Below are 14,691 nucleotides of genomic sequence, written 5' to 3'. Positions count from 1 at the left end.
CATCAACCGCGTTACTAAACGCTTCTGCTTATAGTCTACAAGGGTATGTAGACACACTCTCCCACTCTTTGCTATGCATCTCTATGGATAGATCTTGCTTGTGCATAGATTTTTTTTGTTTTCCATGCAACGTTTCCCAACAGTGGCATCCGAGCCAGGTCTATGCATAGATGATATGCACGATTAGAACACAAAGAGTTGTGGGCGGTAATAGTCATACTGCTTACCACCAACGTCTTATTTTGATTCGATGGTATTTTGGGATGAAGTGGTCCAGACCAACCTTACATGTCCATGCACATGAGACCGATTCCACCAACTGACATGCAACTAGTTTTGCCTAAAGGAGGTTGGCGGGTGTCTATTTCTCCTACTTTAGTTGAATCGAATTTGACTACTGTCGGTCCTTGAAGAAGGTTAAATCTACAAACTTGATGAATCACCGTTGTGGTTTTTTGCGTAGGTAAGAATGGTTCTTGCTAGAAGCCTGTAGCAGCCACGTAAAACTAGCAACAACAAAGTAGAGGGCGTCTAACTTATTTTTGCAGGGCATATCACTACTGTAGGATGCTCCTAATGCGACACTATGACCTGAGACCCTTCGACAAAACTGTGTGCGATGCATTAATCACAAAAGGTGATGTAAAAAACCGTCAAAAAAGATGCAAAACATTTACGATGGTGGATACATCAAACACGGTTCATATTTTAGTTGCGTGTGTGATGCGGGGCATACGAATCAGTTCAATGGACTGTTTGCGATGAGGAAGAAGAACAGAAACGGGCATCCAAATGAAGGCGTGTGCGATATACAATGTACAGTTCAGTCACATTAACTGTTTGTGATGAGGCGGAACAACAGAATGGGTAGCCAGATGAAGGTGTATGCAATTTAGGGCATACGATTCAGACAGTTTAACTATTTGCGATTAGGCAACACAATAGAAACGGCCAGCCAGACCAACGTGTGTCTACGATTGACGGCATACACTTCACACGGGTGAACTATTTGCGATTAGACACAACAAACAGAAACAGTTAGATAGATCAACGTGTGTGCGCTAGATGGGCACACATTCTAATTAAAAGAAGTGTGCACAATGGTAATAACGAGTGCACACGATTTTTGGAACAAGATGTGTGTTGACATTGCCTATTGTGGTATACCCTATGGTGCAAACGCCACGTACGCGGCCGAGAAAGCGTGCCCACGTTACGTTGTCCGGGAATAGTGTCGCACTTAGAAATTATAGAACCGTTAATAAATTTTGAGCCTGTGTCCCATCACATTCCAAATTACTACCATGCTATATTTAATTGCAAACCTGTTCACACCGATCAAAACCTAAATGGTATCCCACTTAGGAGCATATCAGTACTTGGTTATAAATACTACTACTCCAAGATGACTGCACATTCCTCCTCAACTCCTCATCCACGAAAACAAACAAGTCATTCATCATCGTTCCCTTGCGTCTGCCATGGCCAGCGTGAGTTCTAGGTTGAGAGATTACCACCAGGGAGAGGCGAGCATGAAAGCGGAAGTACGAGAGATGTCCCGTGTAAGGGCATATTTTTCCCTCAGGTGTTTTGGTGATTGATGACAATGCATTTGCGGACTAATCATGTGCCTTGAGTTTCTCAGGTTATTCATATCTAGGCACGAGACGATTCGGTGCCCCTCGGAGACTATTGAAGTCGGCGTTGTTCTACGTTTCTCTTTGGTGGATTTGAGTCGTAGGAGAGCCGTACTATTAAGAGGGGGTCTGCGTCGGAAATGTTTGGGTGGAATCAACACGTACACTTGTTCCTCCTTTCCCTGCATTTTGGAGCTTCCCTTTGTTATCTTGGTTGTGCGGAAATCTGACGACTACTGCTGTGCTTGCGGTAGTACCGCAAGTACAAGCGGTAGTACCGCTGTGTGTCACGGTAGTACTGCTCATCTGGAGCGGTAGTACCGCGGCTCACTGGCCTTGTGCCGCTCTAGTGCGGTAGTAGGGGCAGATGTAATTTTTTACATCCGCGCCCTCCACGGTAGTACCGCTCGTCCAGCGCGGTAGTACCATGGAGGCCCACGGTAGTACCGCTCCCTAGGAGTCGTAGTACCGTGGCCCTCCTACCTAGTACCGCAGTGTCGCGGTAGTAGGCGCGGATGTAATTTTTTACATCCGCGCCCGCACGGTAGTACCGCGCCTCGCGGGCGGTAGTACCGCGTCAGATTTTTGTACCTCCTCCGGTTCAGCAGAAGTAGGCACGGATGTAATTTAGTCTGTGCCCTTCCCAGGCCGTGATTTTCCTGCCTTGCGGTAGTACCGCAGGTGGGTGCGGTAGTACCGCGCAAGCGGTAGTACTGCCCCCTTATCAGGCTAGTTCCGGCCTGTGTTGCTGTCGCGGTAGTACCATGGTTAGCCACGGTAGTACCGCACAACCTCGCGGTAGTACCGTGCCCCTGGAGCGGTAGTACCGTGTGACGCGGGCTGAACATGTGGATAACAGTTGGATTTTGTCCACGACTATATAAGGGGTGTCTTCTACCTCTAGTTGACCACCTCTTCCATCTCTAAGCTCCATTGTTGCTCCAAGCTCCATTTTCACTCGATCTCTCTCCCTAGCCAATCAAACTTGTTGATTTGCTCGGGATTGGGTGACAAGTGCCCGATTTACACTTCCACCACAGGATATTTGATTCCCCCCACTTATCCCTTGCGGATCTTGTTACTCTTGGGTGTTGAGCACCCTAGACGGTTGATGTCACCTCGAAGCCATACTCCATTGTGGTGAAGCTTCGCGGGATTATTGGGAGCCTCCAAGTGTTGTGGAGATAGCCCCAATCTTGTTTGTAAAGGGCCGGTTGCCGCCTTCAAGGGCTCCAATAGTGGAATCACGACATCTCGCATTGTGTGAGGGCGTGAGGAGATTACGGTGGCCCTAGTGGCTTCTTGGGGAGCATTGTGCCTCCACACTGCTCTAACGGAGACGTACTTCCCCTTAAAAGGAAGGAACTTCGGTAACACATCCTCGTCTCCACCGGCTCCACTCTTGGTTATCTTATCCCTTTACTTTTGCAAGCTTACTTGTGCTATGTCCATTGCTTGCTTGTGTGCTCATTGTCTTTGCATCATATAGGTTGTCCACGTAGTTGCACATCTAGACAACCTATTTCATTGCAAGGTTTAAATTGTTAAAGAAAAGTCTAAAAATTGTTAGTTGCCTATTCACCCCCCCTCTAGTCAACCATATCGATCCTTTCAATTGGTATCAGAGCCTCGTCTCTTTATTAAGGACTTTGCCGTCCGAAGAGTATGGTTGACACCAACGACGGTGCGGAGGAGCACTCCGGTGTGAATCCCGTCTCGTCTTCGGCCGAAGGGGGAACCTCGGTCTCTCATGAGGAATTCAATGTGGCTTTAGACACATTGAAAACCTCCATGACGGCCGAGGTTAAAAGCATGTTTACTGAATTCCTAGAGGGACTCAAACTATCTACCTCGCCGATGAAAGTGGGTGATCCCACTAACAAGGTGACGGATGCTAACCCCAACAAGGGGGAAGCTAATAGTGAAAAGAGTCCGTCTACTAGTGGTAGAAATGGCACCGGCATCTATGCCCATGTGGAACCCCCGGTGTATAGAGGACCGATCCCCTCTACGCATTTGAATCATGCCAGTCCTCCTCCTAAATATGTGAAAATGAAGATTATGATTCTTGGGTTTATCACTTCAAGCGTCATTTAAAACATGTGAATACTAACCTTTGGAGAATTATTGAAGAAGGTTTCTATCCTCATGATCCAAGTAACTTCACCCCTCGAGAAGAAGTGGACAATCAATTCAATGAGAGTGCTTGCTATCCTTCCCGAAGATCTCCCTCATCTTCGACCTCATGTCATGGCTAAAGAAGCATGGAAGTGTGTCGAGCGTATGTATCGAAGAAGTGCTAGCATTCAACGCTCCAACTATGAAGTGGTGCAAGATGAAGCCGATGAGTTTGCAATGAAAGAGGATGAAGAACCTCGTGAGCTCTTTCGAAGAGTGACCAAACTTGCGGTCGCACTCCGATATCATGGGAGCAAGGACATGGATGACAACTGGATCAAGCGCAAGTTCCTCAAGGCCATGATGCCCTACAACAAGGCCATGTCCTCCGTCATCCGCCAAAGACCGGACTTCCACTCCATGACCTCTGGTGAAGTGTTGGATGAGTTTGTTGCAATGAACATCTTGGATAAGACCGCCGACAATGCGGTGCTCCGTTCCCAAAGGGCAAAGAAGCCCAATCTTGCCTTGAAGGCCAAGGTTAGTGTGGAAGAAGAAGAAGAGGAGGAAGATGAGGAGAGCAACCCCGAGGACACGAAGTATGATTATCATGAGCACATGGCTCTTGCCTCAAGACAGTTTTGGAGTAAGAAGACTACAAGACCCAACTTCAACAAGAACAACTCAAGTGGCCTCAAGGGGAAGCAACGAGTCAGAACTTGTTTCAACTGTGGCAATGTCAGCCATTTCGTTGCGGATTGTCCATACAAGAAGCGGGAAGACAATGGTGGCAAGTTCATTCGAAAAGACAAAGCCAAGTCCTTCCCCAACAAGAACAACTTCACCAAGAAGACTCCTTCTCGCGGGTTGGTGGTTCAAGAAGAATACCGTGAGGATGACGATGATGATGAAGATGGTGAAACAATGGCCATGGCATCCGTTGCCATTGTCTCAACCCCTCGGGTGTCTCTCTTCGATGCACCTAACGAGAACATCACCGCCAAGTGCCTCCTGGCTAAGGCCACCAACAAGGTAACCCCCAACATCAAAACCACCATTATTCCTAACCCTCCTTCAACGGATGACTTTGATAATGGTAAGGGGTCTAATGAGGAGATCAATGAATTTGAGTCCTTCATGAGTAAGCTCAAGGGCAAATCCAAGAAGCATTTCGTTGCTCTCTTGGAACAACTTGGTGAAGCCAATGACATGATCGAGGCTCATGAAGAAACCATCACTAAGATGGAAAGTCATAGTCGTGACTATGCCGATGAGATATCGGATCTCTCTAATGCTCTTGAGGAAGAGCATGGGCATCGTTTAGCTCTTGAGGAGTCACACAATGATGGTCATGCTAAACTAAAGAAAGATCTTGATCATGCTCTTCTTGTGTCTCGTGTTCTAGCTTCCGAGAAGGCTAAACTTGGGGTTGATCATGTTAGACTCACGGAGGAGTTTGATGTACTTGACAAGGCCCACAAGGTCTTGAAAGGTGCTCATGCCACCCTCAAGGAGTCTCATGCTCAACTCCAAGTTAAGCTAACCAAGGAAAAGGCCACATTTCCTCACATGGTCTTAATTGATAATGCAAATGCTACTAACCCATGTTGTGAGCATGTGCATCTTGTGGAGGAAAATGCCAAGTTGAAGGAACAACTAGAGAAAGGTCTTGTGTCATGCATACAAGGCGAGAAGAACCTAAATGACCTTTTGAGCAATCAAAAGGAAGTTGTGGGCAAGGAGGGAGTTGGGTTCGCACCCAAGCCCAAGAACAAGAAGAAGAACAAGGAGAAGAAGAGCAAGACCAATCGACCTCCTCCCCTCACGCAAACCTTTGTGAAGGAGGGAGAAGGTGCTCCTAAGGAGAAGAAGAACAATGGGAAGAGTGGTGAAGCCAAAGAGCGCAATGCCATCTCTCCCAACAAAGCCGGCGACTTTAACCCCTCTTATGTGTTGTGCCGTGCTAGTGATGGACATGTTTATGCTAAATTTGTTGGTTCTCCTTATGAGTACATTGAATGGTCTATTTGGATTCCTAAGACCCTTGTTACTAACATCAAAGGACCCATTACTCAATGGGTACCTAAAACCAAGCATTGATCTTTGTAGGGGTTTGCTTCCGTTGGGGGATCATGGTTGCTCGATAGTGGAGCAACAAATCATATGACCGGGAGCAAGGACTTGGTGGTGGACGTGCACAATATCCCATCTATGCCCACCAATGTCGAATGGGGTGATGCCTCACATTCTAAGGTATTGGGTATTGGCAAGGTTGTCATTTCTCATGATCTAACGATCGAGAAATTCATGCTTGTTGAGTCCCTTGCGTTCAATTTACTTTCCGTTCGTCAACTCGCACTCATGGGTTTTGCTACCTTCTTTGATATTGATACCGTGGCCCTCTTGTGGAGCAAGACTCTTAAAGTAGCCTTTGTTGGGCATGTCGAGAATGGCCTCTATGTGGTTAACTTCTCGGAGCAACCCACTAAGACCGCGACATGCCTAATGGCTAAAGTTGATGTGGGATGGCTTTGGCATTGCCGTTAACCCACGTCAATATGAGATCTTTGCAAAGTCTTCTCAAGGGGGACCATGTTCATGGACTAACGAATGTTAGTTTTGCCAAAGATCGTGTTTGCAGTGCTTGTATTGAAGGAAAGCTTCATGAGACGGCTCACCCTCCCACGACTATCATCTACTCGAAGAGACCCTTGGAGCTCCTTCACATGGACCTCTTTGGGCCCCCATCCTTTGATAGTCTTGGGGGTAGAAAGTATTGCTTGGTGATAGTGGATGATTATTCAAGATACACTTGGGTATACTTCTTCAAGAGGAAGAGTGAGACCCAACAAACCATCATCGACTTTGCAAATGAAGCTCAACGTCAACATGATGCAAAGATCTTGACAATAAGAAGTGACAACGGCACCGAGTTCAAGAACTACACCTTGGATGAGTTTCTTAGTGATGAAGGGATCAAGCATCAATATTCTGCACCATATACCCCTCAACAAAATGGTGTTGCGGAGAGAAAGAACCGGACGTTGATGGATGCGGCAAGGACCATGATGGCGGAGTTCAAGTCTCCATACAACTTCTGGGCCGAAGCCATCAACACAGCTTGTCATGCATCCAATCGGCTCTATCTCCGCAAAGGCTTGAACAAGACTCCGTATGAGATACTCACCGGGAACAAGCCCAATCTCAAGTACTTCCGGGTGTTCGGGTGTAAGTGTTTCATTCTCAAGAAAGGTGTTTGTTTGACTAAATTTGAAGCTAGAGTTCATGAGGGCATATTTGTTGGTTATGCTACAAACTCTCATGCTTACCATGTTCTCAACAAGTCCAACGACTCATTGAGGAGACGTGTAACGTAGAGTTTGATGAAAATAACGGCTCCCAAGTGGAGCAAAGTGGTACTTGTGATGTAGGTGATGAAATTCCTCCCCAATCCATAAGAAGAATGGGTATTGGTCATATCCTACCCATTGAGGAACCCCTTGTGGCCGAAGGAGAAGGACAATGTTCCACTCAAGTGGAGCCATCACCTCCCCAAGACCCACACGCTTCCGAAGAACAAAGTGAAGGCCCTCACCTTCATGAACAAGACCAAGGGCAAGATCAACCTCAAGATGGAGGTGAACCTCCAAATGATGCCCAAGGTCAAGTTCTCCCCCTCGAGCAAGTTCAAGATCATGAGCAAGCTCAAGACGGCGCTCAAGATGATCAAGTTAACCTTCCTCCTTCCACACCCGAGGAATAATTAGAGCGTCGTGCCGTGAAGATTGCTTCCAAACTCACCACCCAAGGCCATCTCATGGAAAACGTGGTTGGAAGTCTAAGAAAGGGGGTAAGCACTCGTAGACAATTAGCTAACTATTGTGAACATCATGCGTTTGTCTCTTGTGTTGAACCCCAAAAGGTCTATGAGGCGCTCGAAGACTCGGATTGGCTCAATGCCATGCATGAAGAACTAAACAACTTCGAGTACAACAAGGTGTGGAGATTGGTGCCAAGACCTTCGGGGAACCACAACGTCATTGGAACAAAGTGGATCTTCAAGAACAAGCAAGATGCTCATGGGAACATCATTCGCAACAAGGCAAGATTGGTAGCACAAGGCTACTCCCAAGTCGAGGGCATCGACTACGGTGAAACCTTTGCTCCCGTTGCTCATCTTGAATCCATTCGTTTGTTGATTGCTTATGCTTCCCATCACAACTTTAAGTTGCAACAAATGTATGTGAAAAGTGCTTTTCTTAATGGTCCCATTAATGAGTTGGTTTATGTCAAGCAACCCCCCGGGTTCGAGGACCCCTACTTCCCGGATCATGTGTATCAACTCGATAAGGCACTCTATGGCCTTAAACAAGCCCCACGTGCGTGGTATGACCACCTTACCGAGTTGCTACAAGATCGTGGATTTGAAGTAGGACAAATCGATCCCACTCTTTTTACTAAGAAGGTCAAAGGGGAGTTGTTTGTATGCCAACTATATGTTGATGATATTATCTTTGGTTCTCCTAACAAAGCTTTCAATGAGGAATTTGCCGCTCTCATGACCTCCAAGTTCAAGATGTCTTCGATGGGAGAGTTGAAGTTCTTCCTTGGGTTTGACATCAAACAACAAAGAGAAGGAACCTTCATCAACCAAGCCAAATACACTCAAGACATGCTTAAAACATTCAAGCTAAGTGATGTCAAGTTGGCTTCTACACCAATGCCTACCAAGTGCCAACTTGACATCGATCCCAATGGTAAAGCGGTGGATCAAAATTTATATCACTCCATGATTGGCTCCTTGCTTTACCTTTGTGCATCTAGACCGGATATCATGTTGAGTGTGGGGATGTGTGCACGGTTCCGCACCAAAGGAAAGTCACTATGTGGCGGTCAAGAGAATCTTTTGATATTTGGCTCATACCCCAAACTTTGGCTTATGGTACCCAAGAGGAGCAAATTTCAAGCTTGAAGGTTTCACGGATTCCGATTGGGCGGGGGACAAAGTGGATAGGAAGTTCACTTCCGGAGGGTGCCAATTTCTTGGTTGCTCTTTGGTAAGTTGGTCTTCCAAGAAGCAAAGTTGTGTGTCCCTCTCGTCCACCGAAGCGGAGTATGTGGCGGCCGGTAGTTGTTGTGATCAACTCCTATGGATGAGGCAAACTTTAAAGGAGTACGGTGTCATTTGTGACAAAGTGCCTCTTTGGTGTGATAATGAAAGTGCCATCAAGATTTCTCTCAACCCGGTACAACACTTCAAGACGAAGCACATTGAGATTCGGTATCACTTCATCCGGGATCACATTAGGAGAGGGGAGATCGAGCTCAAGTATGTCAACACTCATGATAAACTTGTAGATATTTTCACGAAGCCCTTGGATGAAGCAAGATTTCGCGAGTTAAGGCATGAGCTAAATATAATTGATTTGAGCAATGTGACTTGAACCCGTACACCCCCCACCACACTCAACGTGTTGTCTAGTTTAGGTGTAGGCATGGACATAGGGGGAGTGTTGTTCTCTCAATGAACTCTCCTTCCCCCCATTATGCATAAATCGATCACCTCTTTCACATTAGCCATTTTTAATGGTACTTGTGCTTCAAAGACGAGTTTTGGTCATGGGCCCTAGGATAATTCTTCGCGGTGCCATACCATCCAACTCAAACATAGGTGGCTTCGGCCACCGCTCTCTCTCCTCGAGAGGCTTTGTCGCTTGGTGGTTTCTCGTTGTATTTTTGCCTTTGGTGTGTGCGTGTTCTTGTGGTTTCTTGTGTGTGAAAAGTTTCCGTGCAAAGGCTTTTTCTTCTCTTGTAGAAACTTGCGGTGACTTGAGCTCACGGTACTACCGCGGCTAGCTACGGTACTACCGCAGCCAGTCATGGTACTACCGCTTGCGGGAGCACGGTACTACCGTCACCACGCGACAATAATTTTTTACTGCCGCCTGGTTGAGCGGTACTACCGCTTCGGCGCGGTACTTCCGCCCGAGCGGTACTACCGCGCCGGTTCGAGCGCGTGGGGATAAGGACGGGCAGGGGGAGTTTTAACTCCCCATACCCATTCGCTGTCCTCTCTCTCCACGTCGCCTCCTTCTCTCCCTCGCTCAAGAACGGAGCTGGCGTTCGTCACCGGATCTCCTCCACCGGCTGCCCTCCCGTGATTCCGACCGGTGGGATCATTCCCCACCACGTGCTCTTGCTATGGACCAAGGTTTTTCCCCAACTCTCTCTCCGTGTTGATTGTGTTTAGTGTTTCTAGGTTTTGGGGGAGACTTGTGTGTTCTTGAGATTCTTAGCCTTAATCTTTGCAAGAGTAGGATGATGGAGCGTGGTATTGCATAGGATTTATACTTGTATTGTTGTCTTGCGCTACATCGGATCACCATAGCACCGCCATTGTTTCGCGGTTCTTTTCAGATTCAAACCGCCGGTTGGATCTGACGCGACGCGGTACTACCGCCCATCTGGCGCGGTACTACCGCTTGCACAGTACTACCGCCCTTCGGGAGCGGTACTACCGCGCTCTGTGCGGTACTAAAATTTTAGTTCCGCTCCAACCATGGTACTACCGTGCCCTTGCACGGTACTACCGCGTTTGGAGCAGTACTAATATTTTAGTACCGCAAGCAGTGGCAGTTTTACCGTGGCTCACATCTATCGCATGCCAACTTTCTCGTATGCCTTATATGTGTTTCTTGTGCTTTTTTGTGGCCTTTGCATTGATCTTCTCGCGTCTTTGGTGTTTTGCGTGTGTGTCTCAGGTGGTGGCTCTCGCCGGTCCAACCCCAGTCGTGACACTGGCTACAAACGTTTGCGCAACCCCGGTGAAGTACCAGAGGGCTCGTCTGCCTCCAAGCGCAATGTCAAGCACTCAGCTAGCAAGCACAAGGAGCCCGCTAAGGTCATGGATGAGATAGCCCAAGCTGATTATGTCCGTCTCAGGCAGCTTCACCCTTATGTGCACCCGCGTGCCACTTTCAGAGGCTATGAGCTATTCTGGAACAAGCAACAGACCAACATCTATCTGGATGTCATCAAGAACAAGCAGAATACCTATGTGGAGGTGAAGTGGATTGACATGCATCACATGAGGAAGGACAAGTTTCGTGACTACTTTGGAGAGGCTCTGGACTTGGTGGAGCAGTTTGGTTTTGAGCATGTGATTACCTTCCACCTCGACTATGACCCTGAGCTTATCTGTCAGTTCTTTGCCTCAGTCTACTTTCACTCCGATGAGGAACGGAGGATGACCTGGATGACCAACGGCCGTAAGCTGTCTGCTACCTGGAAGGAGTTCATGGATCTCCTCCAGGTTCTTGATGATGGACTCGACTCTCCAGTGGGTGTTCGCCCCCATGCCAATGCTGATTCTGCCAGCAAGGACAGACTTGCCCCTTTCATGGTTGAGAAGGCACTTGCCAATGGCAAGACAACTTTGGTGCTCAACCCTTTCCTGGATATCATGTATCGCATCTTCCGCAACTCCTTGTTCCCTCGCATCGGTGACAAAGACAAGGTTCATGCCTATATGGTGGACATGATGCTCATCTGTGAGGAGGCTCATTCGTCTCAGTCTCAGCCACTGGATGTCTCACACATCATGTGGTGTGAGCTCCGGTTTGCAGTGTTCAACCGCAAGGTGCCTATCTATGGGCCCTATCTGTTTCTGCTGATTTCGAAGACTTGGGAGAAGATGTTTCCTGGTGAGGAGTTTCTTGCTCCTAACTGGGTTCGCCATGAGCCCATCTGCCTGCGTATCAAACCCAACTGGGCCAACACCACTACTCGCGCCGAGGCGACTGCTGCTAGGACTACTGTTGATGAGGAGGATGCTGGCGCCGAGGATGTTGCTGAGGGCCATGCTGCTAGACCTTCCCAGAGTGCCTCTATGCCATCATGGGCCAAGAAGCTGAAGGACAAGATGAAGACTCTTTTCTGCATGCAAGCCAAGGGGCAGTACAGGACTCACGTGGCGTCCAAGGAGAGTCGTCGCCGGGACAACAAGATCTTGCAGCTCTATGGTGAGGCAGTGTCTGGCGGGTCTGAGGAGCACATCACTCCAGAAGCCGAGTGGATGGAGAAGCAGGGCTACAGGTGGACTGAGTCTGAGGAGGATGTCGAGGAGACCATCCCTGCTGCCGAGGAGACCGACGGAGAGGGTTGGGACGAGTTCTCTGCTTGAGCCACCTCTTGTGTGTAGGTGTCCTCTCTGCCTTTTTGGCGTCTCGATGCCAAAGGGGGAGAGACTGTAGGGACTTGCGAGTGTGTCGTGTGTTTGCTGCTTTCTCGTTTGTGTCGTGTGTTTGCTGCTTTCTCGGTTGAACCTCGGTAGTTTTACTTCGTATGGTGTAAGACATATGCACTCTATCTATCCTAGCGAGCTTGTGTTATATTGTGCTATATTTATGCTATGCTATGCTTATTATCATGTCTTAGTCTCTAAAATATAGGGGGAGTGTTGATCCTAGTCTATGTGCTATGTAGTCCAAAGCATTCATCTAAAGTGCACACATCTAGTGGGGGATCCCGTCTATATTTTAGAGAGGTGGGGTTTGCCCCTGCTCTAAATTATCTTATCCATATGCAAATCCCATGTTGTCATCAATCCACCAAAAAGGGGGAGATTGTAAGGGCATATTTTTCCCTCAGGTGTTTTGGTGATTGATGACAATGCATTTGCGGACTAATCGTGTGCCTTGAGTTTCTCAGGTTATTCATATCTAGGCACGAGACGATTCGGTGCCCCTCGGAGACTATTGAAGTCGGCGTTGTTCTACGTTTCTCTTTGGTGGATTTGAGTCGTAGGAGAGCCGTACTATTAAGAGGGGGTCCGCGTCGGAAAGGTTTGGGTGGAATCAACACGTACACTTGTTCCTCCTTTCCCTGCATTTTGGATCTTCCCTTTGTTATCTTGGTTGTGCGGAAATCTGATGACTACTGCTGTGCTTGCGGTAGTACCGCAAGTACAAGCGGTAGTACCGTTGTGTGTCACGGTAGTACCGCTCATCTGGAGCGGCAGTACCGCGGCTCCCTGGCCTTGTGCCGCTCCGATGCGGTAGTAGGGGCGGATGTAATTTTTTACATCCGCGCCCTCCACGGTAGTACCGCTCGTCCAGCGCGGTAGTACCGCGGAGGCCCATGGTAGTACGGCTCCCTAGGAGTCGTAGTACCGTGGCCCTCCTACCTAGTACCGCAGTGTCGCGGTAGTAGGCGCGGATGTAATTTTTTACATCCGCGCCCGCACGGTAGTATCGCGCCTCGCGGGCGGTAGTACCGCGTCGGATTTTTGTACCTCCTCCGGTTCAGCGGAAGTAGGCACGGATGTAATTTATTTCATCCGCGCCCTTCCCAGGCCGTGACTTTCCTGCCTTGCGGTAGTACCGCAGGTGGGTGCGGTAGTACCACGCAAGCGGTAGTACTGCCCCCTTATCAGGCTAGTTCTGGCCTGTGTTGCTGTCGCGGTAGTACTGTGGTTAGCCACAGTAGTACCGCACAGCCTCGCGGTAGTACCGTGCCCCTGGAGCGGTAGTACCGTGTGTCGCGGGCTGAACATGTGGATAACAGTTGGATTTTGTCCACGACTATATAAGGGGTGTCTTCTACCTCTAGTTGACCACCTCTTCCATCTCTAAGCTCCATTGTTGCTCCAAGCTCCATTTTCACTCGATCTCTGTCCCTAGCCAATCAAACTTGTTGATTTGCCTCGGGATTGGGTGACAAGTGCCCGATCTACACTTCCACCACAGGATATTTGATTCCCCCCACTTATCCCTTGCGGATCTTGTTACTCTTGGTTGTTGATCACCCTAGACGGTTGAGGTCACCTCGAAGCCATACTCCATTGTGGTGAAGCTTCACGGGATTATTGGGAGCCTCCAAGTGTTGTGGAGATAGCCCCAATCTTGTTTGTAAAGGTCCGGTTGCCGCCTTCAAGGGCTCCAATAGTGGAATCACGGCATCTCGCATTGTGTGAGGGCGTGAGGAGATTGCGGTGGCCCTAGTGGCTTCTTGGGGAGCATTGTGCCTCCACACCGCTCTAAAGGAGACGTACTTCCCCTTAAAAGGAAGGAACTTCGGTAACACATCCTCGTCTCCACCGGCTCCACTCTTGGTTATCTTATCCCTTTACTTTTGCAAGCTTACTTGTGCTATATCCATTGCTTGCTCGTGTGCTCATTGTCTTTGCATCATATAGGTTGTCCACGTAGTTGCACATCTAGACAACCTATTTCATTGCAAGGTTTAAATTGTTAAAGAAAAGTCTAAAAATTGTTAGTTGCCTATTCACCCCCCCCCTCTAGTCAACCATATCGATCCTTTCATCCCGCCTCACCGTGAAAGCAGCCGACATGTCCCGTCGCGCGGTCGTAGCAGCACAGAGGTCCCGCCATGCTGCCGAAGCAGCACGGAGGTCCCGCCGCGCCGTTGATGCATCAGACTGGTCCGGCCATGCTGCGGAAGCATCAGAGGTGTCCCTCCGCACCGTGAATGTAGCAGAGATGTCTTCCCGCGATGCAGCGGCCTGGGAAAATGTCTCGCCGGTGGGCGGGGACTCTTACAGGCACATGCATGCGATCGTCCATAGCCAGATGGATCAGATCTTCGGCTGGGCGAGGTTGCAGGATGACATGAAAGCCTAGTTCGAACAGGCTATCGGAGTCATCCGACAACTAAGGGAGGGTAATGTGAAGCTCTGGGCCGAGTGCGGCCTGTTGAGGGCGAAGATCGTGGGAGGTGCAGCGCAGCAGGAGGAGACCACTACCTTGTTGAAGAGGAGGAGCATCATCGTCAAGAAACTTATGGGCGAGAATGACATGCTCTGCATCGAGCGCCAAAGGCTGGTGGAGGAATCTGTGGATGCTCTCAAGCAGAGTCTTGAGGACATGAAAGAGCTCATCTTTGCTCGCCGCAGAGACTAGTTCCCGCGGCCTGCAGT

Source organism: Triticum aestivum, chromosome 3B, assembly GCF_018294505.1.
Source record: "Triticum aestivum cultivar Chinese Spring chromosome 3B, IWGSC CS RefSeq v2.1, whole genome shotgun sequence".
NCBI classification, from domain to species: domain Eukaryota; kingdom Viridiplantae; phylum Streptophyta; class Magnoliopsida; order Poales; family Poaceae; genus Triticum; species Triticum aestivum.
The sequence above is the reverse complement of the archived record's forward strand: the minus strand, read 5'-3'. Positions refer to the sequence as shown.